At 43.5% G+C, this 7,063-nt stretch overlaps 1 protein-coding gene and 1 long non-coding RNA gene across 4 annotated transcripts in view; one reads left to right on the forward strand and one right to left on the reverse strand.

Annotated features, from left to right (window-relative positions):
* The window catches only part of LOC112157429 (CREB3 regulatory factor), a 15,007-nt gene extending 14,308 nt beyond the window's left edge, over window positions 1-699 (reverse strand). For 2 of the 3 annotated variants that reach the window (XM_024290147.1, XM_024290145.1), the window contains exon 1: window positions 575-699. The gene's annotated coding sequence lies outside the window, so the exon portion shown is untranslated. Of the gene's footprint in view, window positions 1-443; window positions 535-574 lie in introns of those variants that run through there. The other variant, XM_036214291.1, reaches the window with a different exon arrangement.
* A 901-nt stretch (window positions 700-1,600) lies between these two features.
* LOC112157430 lies at window positions 1,601-3,840 on the forward strand. The gene is made up of 3 exons (XR_002921153.1): window positions 1,601-2,141; window positions 2,345-2,427; window positions 2,809-3,840. It is a non-coding gene; the product is annotated as an uncharacterized LOC112157430 (long non-coding RNA).
* The last annotated feature ends 3,223 nt before the right edge of the window (window positions 3,841-7,063 follow it).

Consider the following 7,063-nt stretch of genomic DNA (forward strand, 5'->3'; position numbering starts at 1 on the left):
TCAAACGTATTTCCGCAGGAAATGCAATTTTTCTAGTTTAGTTTGGAGGTACGATTGAAAAGTGGCCATTTTTGATCCCGCGAGACCGTTAGACATCTTTATAAAATAAAAGTTTTCCTCAGAAAAAAATAAAAACTTTTCAATCAGAGACCCCCCTCCACCATGAGGGGGGGGTCCACGGCCTCTCCGGATGACTTTATCCCGCACCGTCCGCGCGGGGGGGGGATCCCGGAGGCCGGTGCAGCCGCGCGCGCAGGAAGTTAATGACGGACGCGCGCGCGGAGGGGCTCATGGCGGAAAAACGGGACCGAGACGACGCCCCCCACCCCCCGCGCGCTGAAAACAAGAGCTCAGTTCTCTAGAAACAACCGAGACTGCTCCAGAACCGGAACCAGAACCGCTTTGATAAAGTTTCCGCGGTCCGGCCCGGTCCCAGAACTGACCCTCCGTCCGCCGTCCTCAGCACTTTACTCTGTCCCCGTCGAGCGGCGCTCTCCTCCCGCCTGTAGCCGTTAGCTAGGAGTCGGCTAGCTGCGGCGGCGGCGGTAAAACCGGAAGGTGTTCCGGGACTCACCTGTCAGCGGCGTCAGGTGTGTCATCTGTGCAAACACTTCTCAGCTGAGAATTACTGCGACTTCACTTCACGTCAAATTCAGCAAACAAACGAGGGAAAGTCGGAGTGCAGCGACTCACTTCCGCCCACGCCTTTCAAATTAAAAGTCTGTTTTAAACCAACTTTATTAAAAATCAACAGATTTACAAAACACACAAACCAGCGGATCCAAAACTAAATTCAATTAAATTATATTTATATAGCTCAAAATCACAAAGGACATTTGCCTCATTGGGCTGCAGGTAATTCTACAGATGCAGAAAATTAGTCATAAAATATAAACAATGCAAATTACAATTTCTACACAGAAAAATACAACAGAGGTCATTTAGGACAGAAATTACAAGTTAGCTAACAGGAAGCAACAAAATAAATTAACAAGAGTTTAATAATTCCAATAAATTTGAGGGAATATTTTCTTACTCTGCATATATGCAAACAACAGTTAATTCAAAGGACTAACAATTTAAATCATCAAAACTAAAGTAAGTTTTTAGTTGTTTGACGTTTATGATGTAACTAATGTTTAGTCTATTAGTGATTAATTGTTTTAACTGTTTCCAGAACCCAAAATAAAATCCACAGTAATAAAAAAGATGAAATAGAGATTCAGGTGAGTTGTCGCAAAAGCTACAGGTATTATCAATATTTGAAAATGTGGCTATACAGTACAAATAATTCTCAGATATTATTATTGATGCCCTTTTTTCTGTAATAACCACAATAATGCAACTCGATTGATATAAGAGATTGTTTAAAAAAGTACATCTGTGTCCGGTGTCCACCTGGTCCATTAAGACACACAGGTGTTCTGCCTTCTGACACATTCCTCTACTTTGTAGTTTTTTACATATCAAAGTTTTGCTGACGTTTTATAATTGTTTTTTTAGAACTACAAACGGATTCCTCAGAGAGAAGGAGGTTGTAGATTTGCAACCCAGAAGTTTCTTTATGTCTTTGTCCTTTTTAATTATATCATTTGTATTTAAAACACACTTATTAAGTATGTCTAACGTCACATAAGAAGGCTATGAGCATAGGGAAGCAGTGCAACAAAAGTATAAATATATGAAGGAAACAAGAATTAAAACGATTATGTCACCAATTGAATATTGAAATCTTTTCCTATTCCAAGAAACGGTGCTTTTATTGTGAAGGCCCACTGCCTTGGTTTCCGGTTTAGCGGCTCATCATTTGCGCTTGACTTTCGGTGAAAGCGGATCTAGTTTTTTTCTGGGACACGCCCTCGCGGGAGGGGCGGGGCCTCGCGACCCATCCTTAAGGACAGCTCCGTGGCTGTGAACCCGGTGACCCGCAGCTTTTGTCCGGGCTGCTGCCCAGCTGAGCCCCGCTGCGGGATCCACATGTCGGAGAGCTGCGGCGGCAGGCGGGAGTGTTCCGCAGCGCCGCCTACAGCAAGGGCGCGGGAAGGTTTAGGAAACAACAAAGCTCAACATGAGCCGCTGGTTTCATCCAGACATGTTTGTTTTGAACAAATCCTTAGAAACTCCAGCTGGAGGTTCATCAGGTCAGAATCATCGCTCACTTATGACGATTAGCTTTTCTATTCATAAAAATACTATTTTATTGATTAGAAAAACAACATTTTTGTCCTGATTTCAACTCAAACCAAAGAAACAACATTTGTTTGGAATGATCACTTCAAATGTATCTAAGAAACTGAAGAAACCATCAAATCTCTTTCTGTGAAACCATCAGACGTGGACTCAGGTCACTGTGGATCTGCAGGGACCGTTCAGATCCTTCAGATCCTGCAGATCCTGTCCTGTCTTCTGTCAGGATCCAGCATCCCGGTGAGGAACCAGTCTGAGCTCCGGCTGGCTGCTCTTCAAACTGTTTCATAACCCGTGCAGCGGTCCAATCACAGGAGCTCCATACAAACGTGTTCCTGCAGAAACCTTTCAACAATCCTCAGAAACATTTGCTTATTGTAGTGCGTCTGGTTCTGTTCACGTCTCTCCAGGAGGAAGTGAAGATCTGGATCAGGAGCTTCAGTGAGGAACAGGAATTTGTTTCTGTCCAGTTTTGAGAGGAGAGATTCTCCTCACACTGATTATTTTGGAATTTAAACTAAATTCTGTCACATATAAACCTAAACGGGAGACTAAGGTTCTGTTCAGGAGCTTCCTGGTTCCTCATCAAACAGCCTCTGGATGAACCTCTCTTCTCTTTAGGTTCTCCTCAGGTGCTGCCGGTCGGGTTTCCGTCCAGGTCATCGTCCTCTCTTCTCCAGGATCGACTGTATAAAGCATGTGGATATTTGAGCTCAGACCTGAGCGTGAAGACGCGTGTCCAGCTGACGTCCTCATAAATTATCACCAGACACGTTCTGGTTCTTCCACCAGAGAATGACGGCAGCAGAACCCAATCAGAACTCTGGGTTACAAACTTACAAGAAGCTGAACGAACAGACGGACGGATATGGAGCTAAATTGGAGCCAAAATTGTTTGAAACCCAAATAAAAACCTTAAAAAGACATATTGGTGTTTGGCCAAAAAAAAAATCACAAGTATCCAAAACTCTTTGCTGTTCGAACTAAACTTTATTATTTTCAGCTTCAAATGTTCTGTTTTTTAGGTTTCAAAACTTGAAATTTCAATGTCAAAAATGTTTTTTTTCAGTTTAATTCTTTTGTCAGCCCCGCCCAAATGCCCCAAAACGGGGCCAAAAGTTTTTAAAAAAGAAATTTTCAGACTCAAAACCAGAAAAAAGAGTTGAAAGTGAGACATCGATCTGAAACTGGATGAAACGTTTTGACATGAAAATATTGAGTTTTTTAACAGAAAAATCGAACATTTAAGATGAAAATAATTAAGTTTATTTTAGAATAGCAAAAAGTTTTGGGGTTTTTACTTTTTTTTACTAAACACCAAGTTTTTTCAGTTTATTTTCTTTGGGTTTTAAATAACATCGGTCCAGATTTCAGCTCTAGGATGGATGTTAAAGTCAAAGTTTGATCTTGATTTTCTCGTCATTAATCCGACAAACTGAAAGATTATTTACACCCAAATGTAGAAACTGTAAAGCTGCAGGACTCATTCAGACTAAAGATGAATTCTCCTCAGAAATCAGGAGATAAAACCAGAATCCGTCCCTGAACAGATCATCTTTAAAGACTCTCATCAAAGGTTTGTTTTTGTCGTGTTTGTTTCTTTTTTCTGGTGATGGAAAACGTGAGAAATCTGCATTAAAATCCTGTTTCTGAGTTTGTCTTTATTCAAATCGGAGCAGACGGACAAATGTGGTCTGAAAAAGATTTGTTTTGTAGAAAAGTGATGGGCGGGGCCACAAGCCTCCTGATGCTTCCACCTGCAGACTAACAGATCCATGAACGTCTTCCTGATCCGAGCTGGAATCTGGATCAGAACTGGACAGAAACCACATCGTTGTTGTAATGTTGGGGGTGTGAGGGGCTGTAAGCTAGAGGGAGAGAGTGTAAACAGATGCATGATGGGAAGTGGGGCATGTCCACAACTCAGAAGTAAATTTCTAATGAAGTCCTGCCGCTCTGCAGAAACTACGTCCTAGAAAATGACAGGATTTTGATTGACTTCATAATGAAAAGACGACTGGAACACTTTGGAAACGGATCGGAGAGGATCGGATCGGAGAGGATTGGAGAGGATCGGATCAGAGAGGATGGAGAGGATCGGATCAGAGAGGATCGGATCGGAGAGGATGGAGAGGATCGGATCAGAGAGGATCAGAGACGATGGAGAGGATCAGATCAGAGAGGATCAGATCGGAGAGGATGGAGAGGATCGGATCAGAGACGATGGAGAGGATCAGATCAGAGAGGATCAGATCGGAGAGGATGGAGAGGATCAGATCAGAGAGGATCGGAGAGGATGGAGAGGATCGGATCAGAGAGGATGGAGAGGATCAGATCAGAGAGGATCAGATCGGAGAGGATGGAGAGGATCGGATCAGAGAGGATCAGAGACGATGGAGAGGATCAGATCAGAGAGGATCAGATCAGAGAGGATCGGAGAGGATGGAGAGGATCGGATCAGAGAGGATCAGAATCGATGGAGAGGATCAGATTGGAGAGGATCAGATCGGAGAGAATGTTCCATAACCTCCAAACATTTGTACCATGAAGTTCTCCTCTTAATGTTTAACCCGAGTCCATCAGGTTCTGTTTGCTGATCAAACACGCCGCCGTCTTTGGTTCCTCTCATTCTGAGGTTCCTTTCCTCTGACCGAAGCTTCACTTTGATTCTTTTTCCTTCACGTCTTTAGTTTCAGAGACACGGATCATTCAGCTTCAGAGCGTCTTCGCTTCGGTTCCGTTTGCGACCCAGACCGGCGGATCCGACTCAGACTCGGATGGAGACGGCCTCCGGTCTGGATGAAGGAGCAGCAGTGATCTAGGTCAGCTCCTGCGTTAGCTCGGTTAAACCTTCATCGTTCCCGTTGTCATGGTGCATGAGCACATTAGGCTGCACATCCCGACTCTGACGGACGATGCAGATAAGACCGTCCGCTGAGGCGGAAATTAGCTTCACATCAGCAGCGGCGCCGGGAGACGGACAGGAAACGAGTCAAACATCCAGCTGATGTGGTCTTCAGGTGAAACCATCAGGTGGTTTCTGCTACAGGATGAAGATCTCCCTCAATTCACATTCTGTTCTGACAAACCGGATCAGATCAGAGAAAATACAGAACTTCATGAAACGGGTTTAAACGAGAGAACATTAACCCCTTCACGACTGAAGCTTCTATGATGTCATAAAATGTTCTTTAATGTTTTCTTTGAAGGTTACATCAAGTGGAGTTCTGGATTTAATGTGAACACGGCATGAATGCATCTGCAGAAGAGGCTGAAGCCCCGCCCCCCGGCCGGTAAAGAGGAGCGCCGTCAGGAATGTGCTCCTTTGTGCGTCTGACATTTGAATGTTCACTCGATCCTCCTGCAGGAGCATGAATGATTCAGGACAGCAGCTGCTGACTTCAGGACTCCACTCTTTATTNACATGTGATGCCACACAGAATAATCACACAAACACTGACACACATCTCTGTTGTTATTTACATTTGTGGATTGTTACATCGTTGCCATGGCGACCCCAAAGGCCGCTCAGTCAGCCTGAAATGATTCTGTGTTTGATGCTGAAACATCAGCTGCTGGTTAAATCAGAATAACTCAAAGTCGATCGTATCAGGACACGTTTGCTGAACGCTTCACTCTCCTGGTTCCATCATCTGTGCTGCTCCTGTGGTCCAGCGTCCGGCCCGCTAGAATCGGACACTATCCTAACGCAGAAGATGGAATGTCCTCCAACGAAATCCTGAGAAGTTCACTAAAAAACAGAAAACCTTCTGGATTGAAGCTCGTTTGAAATGAATCGTGCAGTTCAGCACATCACCACTAGGTGGAGTTGTTATGGCGGTAAACAGAAGACTGATGTGGAACGAGATGTAAATAGAACTGGACCGTTGTGGAGCTCTGGCTCCAGTGTTGACAATCTTTGAATGATTGTTGGCCCAGTTCAGGTCATTTCAGACGGTTCTGAAAGATTCTTCATCAGCTAGTTTAGTGTTTACACGATCAACGTAAATCAGCTGATTGAAAGTTAAACTACATTAACGCGTAAACGGAGAATTTTTGAAGTTCAAACGGCATCTCTTGTTTTTTTATTTCCGGCTACAGCTGTGATACGAAAGGGTTCAAATTTGACCCCCAAAAAAACGTCACGGCTAGCAGACGCCATCTTTGATTGACAGACTGAAACCCTCCCACTGTACGGAACTAAATTAGGGCCAATATTATTTGAAACCCTAATGAAATATATGAACCTTTATGGCTATTTTAAAATAAAATTAATTATTTTCAGCTTCAAATGTTGTTTTTTAGGTTTCAAAACTTAAAATTTCAATGTCAAAACTTTATCAAAACTCATTTTTTCCACTTTCGACTCTTTTTTCTGTTGAGGGTGACAAAAGATTTGAAATTGAAGTTTTAAAAGTTTTGGACTTTTTGGCCAAACACTAATTTCTTTTTTCCAGTTGTTTTATTTGGGTTTTAAATAATTTTGGCCCAATTTTAGCTCCATACAACTGAGCGTGTTCCGACACCTTTTGGAAAAGACGGCAGAACAGAAGAATTTTCCCACCAATCCTGAAAGCTATAACCAGATGGGCGTGGCAGCAGGCGGAGCTTATGGTTCACATTTTTAAGTCATTTGAAGCTGCGTTCCGACACGTTTGTTCCGGACTCTTTGGTTTCCAAATCCTGGAAGCGTCGCCCTCCGTAAGTAGACGCTCTCAGCGGAATCTGGTGACCTCGGACGTTTGCCGCCACAGCGAGGGGCTGAGGAGCGAGGGGGGGAGGGGACGGGAAAAAAACACAATTTGGTCTTTCTAAAAAGTAGCTGTATTTTGATTTTGTTTCTTTTTGGCTGAAGCGAAGTGGTTTTTGGAGAAAA

The sequence above is a fragment of the Oryzias melastigma genome, linkage group LG1 (genome assembly GCF_002922805.2).
Source record: "Oryzias melastigma strain HK-1 linkage group LG1, ASM292280v2, whole genome shotgun sequence".
Taxonomy (NCBI): domain Eukaryota; kingdom Metazoa; phylum Chordata; class Actinopteri; order Beloniformes; family Adrianichthyidae; genus Oryzias; species Oryzias melastigma.